The 14150-nt window shown below is 41.3% G+C and overlaps 1 protein-coding gene across 7 annotated transcripts in view; it reads right to left on the bottom strand.

Annotated features, from left to right (window-relative positions):
• The window catches only part of RIMKLB (ribosomal modification protein rimK like family member B), a 171083-nt gene that overhangs the window by 120092 nt on the left and 36841 nt on the right, over positions 1-14150 (bottom strand). The window lies entirely within an intron of this gene.

Here is a 14150-nt window from a genome sequence, read left to right as displayed (position 1 = left end):
GGTAGTGGGTCCAGAGGGAGAGGGACAAGTAGACTCCATCCTAAGCGCAGAGCCTGATCCCATGACCCTGAGATCATGGCCTGAGTGAAATCAAGAGTCCAACACTCAATGACTAAGCCACCCAGGTGTCCATATGCATTTTTTTTTCATATGCATTTTTTTAAAGGATTTATTCTAGGGAGAGTGAGCACATGTAGTAGGGAAGAGCAGAAGGAGAGAATATCTCAAGATGATTCTGTACTGACTGTGGAGCCCGACTTGGGGCTCAATCTCACAACTCTGAGATCATGACCTTAGCTAAAACCAAGAGTCAGAGGCTTAACCAACTGTGCCCCCCAGGTGCACCCCCACCTCAATTTATAGTTTTATCCCACTTTGCAAATAGAGCACCAGTAGTGTTCTATTCCACTATTCTCTATTATATCCTTCCTCACTCCACAACTTTGCCATTGGTTCTCCAACACATCAAATCTACTCTCCTCCAGAAAATTCAATTCAGAGAATTCTTTTTCTTTTTGCCCCCTTCAGTCCCAACAGTCTTCCTAGGTAAAGCTTCATGCTTTATTCTCACTTCTCTTCTGCATGATCATATTTCAGTGTTTTCCTAGTTCTCATTATTCTTATATTTTCTACCTTTTTAACTCTTGATATGTAAACCAACATTTCTAACTTGCTGCCCATTCTTTCTTTCCTTATGCTTAGAGATTCTTATTTTCTGCCACAACTTTCTCATAAAGACAGTCCCAGATTAGTTTCAGGATATTGTATTGGTCCTGTTTTTTTTTTTTTTTTTTTAAGATTTTATTTATTCATAAGAGACACAGAGAGAGAGGCAGAGACATAGGCAGAGGGAGAAGCAGGCTCCCCACAGGCAACCCAATGCGAGACTCAAATCCAGGACTCTGGGATCACGACCTGAGCCAAAGGCAGTTGCTCAACCACTGAGCCACCCAGGTGCCTGGTCCTGGTTTTTTTGTTTGTTTGTTTTTGGTTTTTGTTTTGTTTTTGTTTTTTAAGAGAAGGAGAGAGAATGCAGAGGGAGGAGGAGAAGGAGAGAACCATAAGCGGACTCCCCCCCCGAGTATAGAGCAGAATAGGGGACCTCACAGGGGTGGGGGGCAACAGTGGGGTTCCAATTCACAACCTGAACTGAAACCAAGAGTCAATCGCTCAACCAACTGGGCCAGCCAGAAGCCACGGTCCTGTTCTTTCCCTCTGTTCTCTTGTCCACTGGCAGAATTTCATTTACCTCCTTGTTTTTCATCTTTGCCCCATTTCTGATGTTCTAGTTTTCATTCCTTGTTCCTCCCATGAAAAGCTTTGAAAATTTTTTACTCTTGTAGGCATTAATACTATCCCTTTCCTGGTGAGTACAACTGATATCGCTCTTCAGCAAGGAATTTATTAATAAATATATATAGAGAGATAGATTTTATTTATTCATGAGAGACACAGAGAGAGAGGCAGCGACACAGGCAGAGGGAGAAGCAGGCTCCCTGTAGGGAGCCCAATGTGGGACTTGATCCTGAATCCCAGGATCATGCCCTGAGACGAAGGCAGATGCTCAACCAACCACTGAGCCACTCAGGTGTCCCAAGGCATTTATATTTTGATGAAAAATATTTGGAAACATATCAGTGCATTTTTAGCCTTGGAATTAAAGGATTTGGTGAAAGTATCTTTAGGAGAGTATCTTTTTGAGATTGAATGTCTTCCTGGTACTTTCTTTTTCAAAGTTTTTACTTATTTATTCATGAAAAGACAGAGCGAGAGGCAGAGACATAGGCAGAGGGAGAAGCAGGCTCCTCACAGGGAGCCCGATTCAGGACTTGATCCTGGAACCCCGAGATCACACCTTGAGCCAAAGACAGACGCTCAACCTCTGAGCCACCCAGGCGTCCCCCTGGTATTTTGAAAGATGGGATGGCACCTTCATCTGCCCACCTGTGAGGTTATCTCTTGTTTCCTCCTCCACAATTGAACTGCTCCTGCTCTGAGCCTAATGTTTTCCACACTTCATGCTTAGGAAAATTCTCCTTGAATGGGAAATTCACGTGTGCACTATACTCTAAATATATTTCGGTGCACACTTTCTCTTAAGTATTCTTTTGACTCACAAGCAGATGGTGCAAACTCCAGCTGGTCTCCCCACTTTTGGGCCTTACTTTTGATGACATCAATCAGTGGATGTTGCTAGCCGCAAGCCCCTCCCTCCTCTGCCTCAGGGTGTTTGTGTCAAACCAAATGTGTTACACAGGTCAGAGGTGCAAACAACTTACGGTGCAGCCTCTTGGGTTACCCTGCCTTCAGTACCGAAGCAGCTGTAACCCAGTGAAGAAAGAAATCTGAGAAGAAACTCCCAGACCCCAGACAAGGGGAGTTAGCAGATGGGAGAGAATGACAGGTTGGCATCACGGCAAGGGACCAGAATGTTGGAAGACGGCAATTCACAGACTTGATGGGAAAAGGGAATTTGGAAAGTGTGGCAAAGAGGTCCCGAGAGACCTGGAACTTTACAGGGTAGAATGGAAAGACCTCAAGAGCACAGCAGAAAGAAGTCAGGACTGTCCTTATAATTTTGTCAACTCGGGGAGGCAGATTTGGTTAAAAATACAACACTCCAGGGATCCTTGGGTGGCGCAGCGGTTTGGCGCCTGCCTTTGGCCCAGGGCGCGATCCTGGAGACCCGGGATCGAGTCCCACGTCGGGCTCCCGGTGCATGGAGCCTGCTTCTCTCTCTGCCTATGTCTCTGCCTCTCTCTCTCTGTGACTATCATTTAAAAAAAAAAAAAAAAAAAAAAAAAAAACTTAAAAAAAAAATACAACACTCCAATAAACATTGAAATCCTGTATCATTTAGCATTTTCACTAACCAAACTTCAGGGAAAGTGACTTGTAGAGGTTGTGTGTGGTAGAGAAAGGAACATGTGGCCACAGTTTCTTTTTCTTTTCTTTTTTTCTAAAAACCAGTCAAGCAGAGCCAGAAGCAGCGGTCAGACAACAACTTCTGGGCAGAACCAAAGATGGAAAAAGCAAATGCTATTTATATAAATAGAGGTGCAGAGCCCATAGCTTCCTGTTGACAAATTGAGCTTCATTTCACCTCAAACCTTCATTTTTTTTTTTTAATAGCTGATGAAGGTGTTTTTTTTTTTTTTTTTTTTGTTTTTTTTTTTTAATTTCAATTTGTCCAATCACTTTCAGGAAGGTTCTGGTTTTTTCTTGACTAAACCAGGGGGTCCTTTTCTCTAGCTCTGCTAATTTTTTTTTCTCTCCCTTTTCCTTTCTTTTGCGGATTTACCTACCATATGTGTAGCTTTATGGAGTATATATATATAATTTTATTTATGATAGTCACACAGAGAGAGAGAGAGAGAAAGGCAGAGACACAGGCAGAGGGAGAAGCAGGCTCCATGCACCGGGAGCCCGACGTGGGACTCGATCCCGGGTCTCCAGGATCGCGCCCTGGGCCAAAGGCAGGCGCCAAACCGCTGCGCCACCCAGGGATCCCTATGGAGTATATTGTTAAATTTAGATGATAATCCATGAGGATTGAATTCAGGATGATCTCTTAAATTTGTGTGAGATTCACCTCCTCCCTTAATCTGGAAAAAAAGGGAACAGATGAACTCTGAGCAAATTTAAAGAAACAGTTTAATGGAAAATAACCCAAATGATCCGTAAGGGATTGATTGATGGGCATTGATGCTTTCAACTATGTCATTATACACTGTGTCCTAATACGTTGTTCTGTCCCTAAAGGTCAAATGCAAGGAGTTACAATAAAGGATAATGAAGACTGCACAGAAAAAGTTTTCTTCCATTTGTATAAAATTACATCCATATATCTATCCATCCATTCCAAAAGGGATGAGATTTGGGGAGGAAGGGAAACCAATTTTTTTAAAGATTTTATTTATTTTAGTAATCTCTATACCCAACACAGGGCTCAGACTCACAACCCTGACATCAAGAGTAGCATGCTCCACTGACTGAGGCAGCCAGGCGCCCCAATAAAGTATTATTAATATAAATAAGTTTATGAAAATGTGTAATGTTAACCTCAAAATCAATGTGTTGAAAACAAAAATTACTTCGAAAATGTTCATATAAAATCATGAATGACAGCTCCTCAACTGGTTACTCAGAGAAACTAGTTTGCTGGAAGGTAATCATTAACTCGGTAATGTTAAACTATGCTCTTATGTTGCCAATATCTCACAGGAAGTGGGATAGAAAGATCTGGCAGTGTGATAAGTGATCAAGTACAATATTTCATAAATTATAGATTGAATGTGTAAGTACAGGGATCCCTGGGTGGCGCAGCGGTTTGGCGCCTGCCTTTGGCTCAGGGCGTGATCCTGGAGACCCGGGATCGAATCCCACATCGGGCTCCTGGTGCATGGAGCCTGCTTCTCCCTCTGCCTGTGTCTCTGCCTCTCTCTCTCTCTCTGTGACTATCATAAATAAATAAAAATTAAAAAAAAAAAAGAATGTGTAAGTACAATTCATAAGAATTACAGGATGTTGTAATGACATAGGGCAGGAATAATTTCTCTTGCAACTAAAAAATAGCAACTAAAAATAGCAACTAAAAAATAGCAACTAAAAATCTATGCATGGGGCACCTACACTCAAATCAACATGGTTCTAGGTATAATAAAATATATATTTAGGGACACTTGGGTGGCTCAGTGGTTGACTGTCTGCTTTTGGCTCAGGTCATGACCCAGGGTCCTGGGATCAGGTCCCACCATCAGGTTACCCGCAGGGATCCTGCTTCTCCCTCTGCCTATGTCTCTGCCTCTCTCTCTGTGTCTCAAGAATAAATAAGTAAAATCTTTAAGAAAAAACAAAAAATATATTTATATCATCCTGTTTAATTTAACATAAAGGAATCTGTGTTTGTTTCAGGGCCAGTCCTGACATAGCACTCAGTAATTGTATGTTCCTGCTCAACTGTAGATTTATGGGAATACATCTACCTTAGCAGTGGTTCTGAGAATTAACAAGATCGTGTATTCAAAAGGGTTAGCACTTGTAATATTACATATTTAATAAAATAAGATTTTTTTTCTGCCTAAAATGGATGGATTTCTCCCTAACTATTCTTGAGTAGGTTGGCTCTTCCTTCTCTTGTTACAAAATGAGGTAACCCTTGCTGGTTAGCCACTGAGCAGACAGGTGTGGAAATCTGCAAAAGGTGTACAATATCACTAATACTAGTTTCTCTCTAATTCAAGTTTTCTAATTTAAAATTTTTTTTCACCATCTAAAATCTTAATGAGAGAGCAGGATCCAGGGTGAGTTTTTGCAGGCCATGGCAGACATCCTCCACCCCTGGCATGCTCGGCCCTTAGAGAGCACTTAGGGTCTGGTTGGCTATGCCCGTTTCTGCAAGACCTTGCCCAAATGCCCATATACCTCTTGGCCCTTTGGAGAATGGGAGTGCAGGTCACTATGGCACCACATCCCTTGGGGAACCCTGGGGCCAGCTGGTCTAAGGTACTGATCGGGTCTCTGCCCTTGAGCCTGTGGGTGTGCCAGTGCAAACAGATAGTTTGGCATGTAGGGGACATACAAGGTCATCTGATACTGTCCCTACAACACAGCTGTTTTGTCATCTGGGCCAGGAAACTTCATCTTCCAATGGTCCAAGAAAGGAACCGAGGTGGCTGGCTGGTGTGATTCAAACATTTTTGGCACAACTTGGTTGAAGGTATAATTGGCTCATCTGGCCAGAAATCTGTTCAGCCTGCCTAGCCTTCAGTAGATGCCCCAGCTCTTGGAGTCCTGGCACTCAACTTGTGGTGGATGGTGATTCACATGATGCCACCTCCTACTCCAACTAACCCAGACTACATTTCACTTAAATTTTTTTTTATCAGGTTGTTTTTTGTATTTTAGGAACCTCATATTTCATTCTGAGAACAATCCACAAGGTGAGCATTTAAGGGGATCATTGCTTCTATTTTGGGGACAGAGAATAAGGTTTTGAGAAGTGAAGAAGTACTGCTGACTTCATAAAATGTAGCACAGTGGAAAGAAGGCTGAACCCATGAATTCTAAAACTTAATGTTCCTTCCATTGCAAAAGGAAGATTTGGAGACAAAAGTGTTTATTTATTTGTTTGTTTGTTTGTTTATTTTTAAAGATTTTATTTATTTATTCATGAGAGACACAGAGAGAGAGAGGCAGAGACACAGGCAGAGGGAGAAGCTGGCCCCATGCAGAGAGCCCAGCGAGGGACTCCAGGATCATGCCCTGGGCTGAAGGCAGGTGCTAAACCACTGAGCCACCCAGGGATCCCGGAGACAAAGTATTTAAAAGTCAGAAGTATTTGAGTTGCCAAAGGTTTGTAAGAGAGTTTAGACTTTTCAAAAATTGGTACAAAAAATACAGTATACTTAAATATAAAAATTAGATTTTTTAAAAAAGATTTTATTTATTCATGAGTCACACAGAGAGAGAGAGAGGTAGAGACATAGGCAGAGGGAAAAGCAGTCTCCCCACGGGGAGCCTGATGTGGGACTTGATCCCAGGACTCCGGGATCACAACCTGAGCTGAAGGCAGATGCTCAACCGCTGAGCCACCCAGGCGTCCCTCAAAATTAGACTCTTTAGATAACCAAATTTACTAGTCCACTCCTGATGGAAAAACAGCAATTTTTTCCACATGGTTAGCATGTCGTCAAAGGCTAGTTTCAGACATCACCATTGCCAAAGATACGTATACAATTGTTTCTGCTAGAGGTCACTAATTTTACAGGACAGACTGAAGGTTTTATTAATTTTGGAGACTAGAACTGGATGATACAATACTAGTTATTTGTTTCCTTAATTATCACAGGGTACCCAATGCTTTTTTTACCCTGTGAGGAATGTGATGTGTGCTCCCTTATTAAAATTAAGGTGGAAAGCAGGTGTTGGCTTGCTTTCACATGCTGCCATAGACTACCCAGGAACTAGGCTACTCGGAAATTTTTTGCACACAGCCAATGGTCGAGAGCAATGAATCTGGCCAGAAGAAATAACATGGGAAGTGCCAAAGACATTCAGATTTTTTCCTCTCTTCAGAAGGATAAAGAGAATCTATGTTTGTTGACTAGTCAGTCTTTTAATTATTATTTCTTTGATTCTTTCAGGAAATATAGCAAGTGTTTCAGAACACAAACAGAAGCTAGACTACCTGGGTGCAAAGCCTAATTCCACCATTGTGATCCTAACCTTTCTGTGCCTCAGAAGAACTCAATGATACCAAATGCCTACGGCCATTGTAAGATTAAGTGAATTAGATGATTAGAAGAGTACCTGATCAGCAGCAACATTTGACTACCCATGCCTGGCACAGTGCTGGGAATACAAAGTCAAGTAAGACATGGTGTCTTTCCCTCAATGAGATTAGAGTAACTTCTTTGTTACTCAATCTGTAACACCTTTGGTATTCTACAATGGCATACGTTTTCTTGTTTTCAGGTTTAATTTTTGATTAGAGATAAAGCAATGCTTTAATTTATACTAAAAAGTATTGTGTTTCCTCCTGTTAAGAAACAAAGAGGCCCTTCATTTTGTACAGCCGCACCCACAGCCTTCAGTTCCCCATTAGCACCTGTTCCCCGAGTGTTGGTCAAGTGAATTTGTCATTTATATCTCAGTTCGTCCCTCCCATTCCCATTACTATCCTCTCCTTTGTCCCAGGGTGTATATCACCTTTGCTTCCCTTACTCTAGACTGTCTTCCATACTAATGACTAACATCATGCATAATGAGAATAGCCCTGTCATCATCTCCTCCTTTTTATGGCTGTTTATTCAGAAGTCTCTGAATTAATCAAGAATTTATGAGATTCACATAACATAAAACTATCTTAAAGTGTACAATTTAGCAACATTTAGTATGCAAATTGTACATATCTTCCAAAACATCCAAAACTTTTTAAGTTTACTTATTTAAGTAAACCCAATATGGGTCTCCATCTCATGACCCCAAGATCAAGAGTTGCACATTTTTCTGACTGAGCCAACCAGGTGCTCCTCTATTTCCAAAGCTTTTTCATCACCCCAAAGAAAAACTCCATATCCATTATGCAATTACTCTCAATTCCTCCTCCCTCTACTCCCTGGGAAGCCACCAATCTGCTTTCTGCCTCTCAGGATTCACCTATACTGAATATTTCATATAAATGGAATCATATACGCTGTGACCTATTGTATCTGCCATAACCCTGCTTGTTAAGATTATCTGTAGCCTGGGTGGCTCAGTCAGTTAAGTATCTATCTCTTGGTTTTAGCTAGGGTCATAAGCCCCATATCAGGCTCAGAGCTCAGCAGAGTCTATTCATCCCTCTCCCTCACCTCTGCTCCGCTCCTCCCCCTGCTTGCATGTGTATGCACTCACATATTCTCTCTTTCTCAAATAAATAAAATATTTTTAAAAAGGTTGTATGGGGCATAAGCAACTAATTACAGAGCATATCCAAAATAACTGTCCCAATAGGGAGAACTTTGACTTCACTTGTTTCAATCTGTAGCCATACCTCCTCTATGGAACCTGTGGATGGAGGTCTAAAGTAACCAGAATGTGTGGGAGCCAGGACCATGCTGAATGAATTAATGAAAATGCTGAGTGTACTAGTAATGTTTTTTCTAGTATTAGTGATGTAGTTAGCTCTTCCAGTTCCCCTCTGGTAAAGTGAAGAGATCTTTGTTGGTACTTTTAGCCACATGTTGATTGAGTGGAGTAGGAGGAAAGATGTGAGGGTCATGGGGGAAGAGGAAACCAGGTAACAATTTGGAGCTACTGATATCAAGCAGTTCTTTCTCAAATCTCATCAAGAATACTGAATATAATAGGGATGACTGGGTGGCTCAGTGGTTGAGTGTCTGCCGTTGGCTTGAGGCATGATCCTGGGGTCCTGGGATAGAGTCCCACATCTGATTCCCTGCAGGGAGCCTGCTTCTCCCTCTGCCTATGTTTCTATCTCTGTGTGTCTCTCATGGATGAATTTTTTTTTTTTTTAAAGAACACAATATAATAAAACCAAGAGGGCTGTGATTTAATTAGTGACAGAACAATTATTGAGAAGAAAGGCAATGATCAGCACAGACTCTATAAAAACAGAGGAAGAATTTGCCAATATGGTGCCAGGACTTCCTTAGAGCAGAAGGTGATTTTATTTCAAGTGTCCCAGACTAGTTAAAAGAGAAATAGGAGAATGGCAATTCTATGGGTAACATATTGTTTATTAGATGTCATACTTTCTTTAGGCCTGTCCCTTATCCACTTTAGAGATATTTTGTCATGATTGCAATTATCCTTTCTTATATTATATCACTGAGCAAACAAACAACATGGAATTTGGTCTTTGGAATGCACCTACCCACAAAAAGAGAAAAGATCTCCATGTTATTTGGAGCATCTCTAATTTTCCCTGGCATTCCAAATGGCTAAAAAGCAATGAAGCAAACACACACCAATTTTTCAAAACTCTGAAGTCATACAAACACAAAATTTTAGAGTGAGGTCATACAAACAGAATTTTAGAGTTGGGAGAAATTTGAGCTCCTCTCAGCCAATATTTTTCAAATTTAGGTCCAACCGGACCACCTGCTTTGGAATGAAAGGCTGCTTGTCAGGAAGGCAGAGAACCTGGGCTGCATTCCAGACTTACTGAATAAACTCTTTAGGGATTAAATACTGGAATCTGCAATTTTATACACTCACTCACACTGAAGTGTGAGAACCACAAAACTCCTCACTCATACTTTGCTACTAATCAGAAAACCATGTTCTCCCATAATGTGCTGACGATCACAATTGATATTTTGAAAGATCTGGCCTTCTAAATATATCCATTCTATAATATTTTATAAAATCAGGTGTTCTTTATAGATTATCTGCCATGCACTAGGCAACAGGAGGAGTCCCTTGCTTACATTATATTTAAGAATCCTGCAAGATAATAGTTTCAAATCTGAGCTTCAGTGCTCATGCCTGAAAGTTGGGATAATAGTTTCTATCTCCTATACTAAAGTAAAATATATGTAACATGCTTGGCACAAAACCTGACCTAAAGTATGTGCACAATAAAGGTTAGCTGTTTTTACTATTTTTGTTCACATTTTACACGTGGGGAAACTGAAACACATTCAGACACTTTGCTAGGAAGTGGTGGAGACAATTCAACTCTTAATGTACTTAATTTCAAAACCTAACTTTTCCCACTACCCTATACTATTTTTCATTATGTGCATGATCAATGAAGCTTCTTCCGTGACTTTTCCCATCGAAAATAACTTTTTCTTCAGCCCTTTGCCCAGCACTAGGCTTTTGATGAATACTTGTTTTTTTGGTTCTCTCAACCTCAATGAGACCTGGGCAGCTGCACAGCAGAAGGTGAGTGAGTAATTCCTGTATATGTTTAAAGATCTGTCCCTCAGTTTCTTGATACCCCAGAGAAATTCAGTAATGTGTCTGGTACTCAAGTGAGAAAAACAAAAATCAGGAAATGCAGAAGTTGAAGCACTCCAAAACCCACACTTTACCCACAAGGATCCCTTTTTTGGGCTTTTTCAAAAACAAGAAAGTATCATATTGAACAATCTACCTGGTGTCCAAAAATAGTGGCCTGGGGAGTCATTATCTGAGCATCTTGGCTCACAGACCCAGGAATGTGTGCCCTGGAGGATTCCCAGGGGGCCTTTTGGCCTCCTGTGCTGGCCAGAATGAAACTTCACCTCTGGCTTCCCATGGTGAAGATCAGTGGTGGTGAAGTCCAGATGTCCAAACCTTCACCCAGTCAGAGGCATAATTTCCAAATCTTGTTGTTTTTGTCAAAAATAAACTCACCAGGTTGTCCTGTGGTTTTTCAAGAGAAGTTGGTGAGGAGAGAGGGTAATTAGTAAGGAAAGTTTTAAAAATAGCAAAATGAAACCCTGCAGAATTGTCTTTTTAACTGTACCAGCTCCAAATGCCAATGAAAAATGCTATGGTACTTAGAAGAGATGTCATTTTCCTTCCTTTAAAAGAAAGGGAAGCAGGAATACAGCTTTCTGAGAAAAAAAAAAATTATTTTCTTATGCTGGACAAGTCATGCCTCTATAGTAGCTTTTGATTTATAGCCATTATGCAAGGTATATAATTCTCCACTTTGTTCAAAAGCTTTCCTTAAAAGGGCACTTGGGTGGCTTGGTGGTTGAGCATCTGCCTTTGGCTTGGGTCGTGATCCCGAGGTCCTGGGATCAAGTCCCACATCTGGCTCCCTGATCTGTGGGGAGCCTGCTTCTCCCTCTGTCTGTGTCTCTGCCTCTCTGTGTCTCCCATGAATAAATAAAATCTTTTTTTTAATATATTTTTTAATTATTATTATTTATGATAGTCACACACAGAGAGAGAGGCAGAGACACAGGCAGAGGGAGAAGCAGGCTCCATGTACCGGGAGCCCGATGTGGGATTCGATCCTGAGTCTCCAGGATCATAAAATCTTTTTAAAAAATATTTATTTATTTATTCATGAGAGACAGAGAGGCAAAGACACAGGCAGAGGGAGAAGCAGGCTCCACGTAGGAGGCCCAATGTGGGACTCGATCCAGGAGCCCAAGATCACACCCTGGGCCAAAGGCAGATGCTCAACTACTGAGCCACCCTAGTGATCCCAATAAATAAAATCTTAGGGATCCCTGGGTGGCGCAGTGGTTTGGCGCCTGCCTTTGGCCCAGGGCCTGATCCAGGAGACCCTGGATCGATTTCCACGTAGGGCTCCCGGTGCATGGAGCCTGCTTCTCCCTCTGCCTGTGTCTCTGCCTCTCTCTCTCTCTCTCTCTCTCTCTCTCTGTGTGACTATCATAAATAAATAAAAATTAATTTAAAAAAATTTTTTAAATAAATAATAAATAAAATCTTAAAAAAATATATCCAAAAGCATTCCTTAAGAAGATTACATGAAATATGAATAACATCTCAATTTTACCTGTGATCATTATTTTGTTGTGAGCCATCATTCATACCAAACTAAGCTACTCATTGTTGCTAAAACAGATGAAATACATCAAAATAGTCCCTGATTTTGCTCATGGAGCTTCTGTTACCTGGAGAGAGGATGAAAAGTTTTTTTCAGGCGTATTCCACAAATTCCAAGTATCTCAGTTTCAGGTTCACACACAGTAGGTATCTGAGCTCACTTTCTACAGCTAAGTGGGTGATGTATGTCCTGTGACTAGAATTATACAAGAGGTTAGGAGACCACTGTTTGGGATGCTTTAGGATTCACGCTTCCTATGGAGAATTAGAGAACCATTGTTCCTCAAAATCTCCCCCCCCCCATTCAAACATCCTATAAAAGAGCAAATAAATGCTGAGCATCTGAGGATCCAATCCCAAACAACCCACACTAGGCTGAAATTTCCATGGGATCTGTTTAATTCTTAATATTTACATGATGTTATATTAGCTGTCACACTTGTGTGCCTGCCAGATGTGGGCTTACTCTACATACATACAAGGGAGAATAATCATCTCTGAAATCTTCCATGTTTTAAGAACTTTTACATTTTACATATTGGGGAAAAGCTATAAAAATAAGAAAAACAAATGTGCATATTATATTCTACTTCAAATAATCCTTGCTTTTTTATTAAATGTAATCCAAGGTGGCCAGGATTCTTTCATACACTAGCACCAATATGGACCTGCTTTTCCATTGTATTTGCAGCATGAGCCAAGTAGAGCCAGCCTGCTGTGAAGTTAACATCAACAGATGGGGACACCTGGGTGGCTCAGTTGGTTGGGTGTCTGCCTTTGGCTCGGATCATGATCCAGGGTCAGGGGATTAAGTCCTGAATCTGGCTCCTTGCTCAGTGGGGAGCCTGCTTCTCCCTCTGCCTGCCTCTCCTCTGCTTGTGCTCCTTCTCTCTTTGACAAATAAAATATTTTTTTAAATCTTTAAAAAAATATGGCCAAGATGAATCTTCCACAAAATAATTTCAATTTTTTCAGTATTTAGTAGTGAGAGATATTAAAGCATTAATGGTAATACATTTCTCGTTTAATACAAACTGAGGATGTTTTTCCAGTTGTTCTTTAATGCTGGCAACTTAGTAAATTTTGACAGTTGTTTAAATATGTAATATTAAGGAACACCTGGGTGGCTCAGCAGTTAGCATCTGCCTTTGTTACAGATTCTTTATTTTTATTTTTATTTATTTATGATATTCACAGAGAGAGAAAGAGAGAGAGGCAGAGACATAGGCAGAGGGAGAAGCAGGCTCCATGCACCGGGAGCCCGATGTGGGATTCGATCCCGGGTCTCCAGGATCGCGCCCTGGGCCAAAGGCAGGCGCCAAACCGCTGCGCCACCCAGGGATCCCCGCATCTGCCTTTGGTTCAGGGTAAGATCCCCTTCTGGGGATCAAGTCCCACATTGGGCTCCCTGTGAGGAGCCTGCTTCCTCCCTCTATGTCTCTGCCTTTCTCTCTGTGTCTCTCATTAATAAATAAAATAAATAAGTAATATTAAGCTTCAGTTTAAAAAACTAAAGCTGGTAAACTAGGTCTTTGTCATTTGCTTAAGAAAAGCACAAAGTATGTTTGGTACATTCTTTCCACTTAGGAAAAAATAAGTAAATACATAAAATAAAAATGCTATTTCCCCCTAATCTTTGGAAACCTTTTGTGTTCTAGGATAGCATGACATATTTATCCTACAGGTTTGATCTGCTCCCTAATATCCTGTCATGCACTCATATTTAGGAATATCTCCAAATATGCATGTCATTTCGAGAAGCATAAGGCTAGATATACACTAAGATTCCTCCAACTCTGAGATACTATGATTCTATAATTTTTTTAAAATTTATTTATGATAGTCACACAGAGAGAGAGAGAGAGAGAGAGAGAGGCAGAGACACAGGCAGAGGGAGAAGCAGGCTCCATGCACCTGGAGCCCGACGTGGGACTCGATCCCGGGTCTCCAGGATCGCGCCCTGGGCCAAAGGCAAGCGCCAAACCGCTGCGCCACCCAGGGATCCCATAATTTTTATTTTAAGATTATTTATTTATTTGAAAGAGAGAGACAGAGACAGAGAGTGTGGGGAGGAGCAGAAGGAGAGGGACGGGGGGGGGTGGGGGGATGGAAGGGGGGTGGGTGGTGGGTGG

Source organism: Canis lupus, chromosome 27, assembly GCF_011100685.1.
Source record: "Canis lupus familiaris isolate Mischka breed German Shepherd chromosome 27, alternate assembly UU_Cfam_GSD_1.0, whole genome shotgun sequence".
NCBI classification, from domain to species: Eukaryota; Metazoa; Chordata; class Mammalia; order Carnivora; family Canidae; genus Canis; species Canis lupus.
The sequence above is the reverse complement of the archived record's forward strand: the minus strand, read 5'-3'. Positions and strand labels throughout refer to the sequence as shown.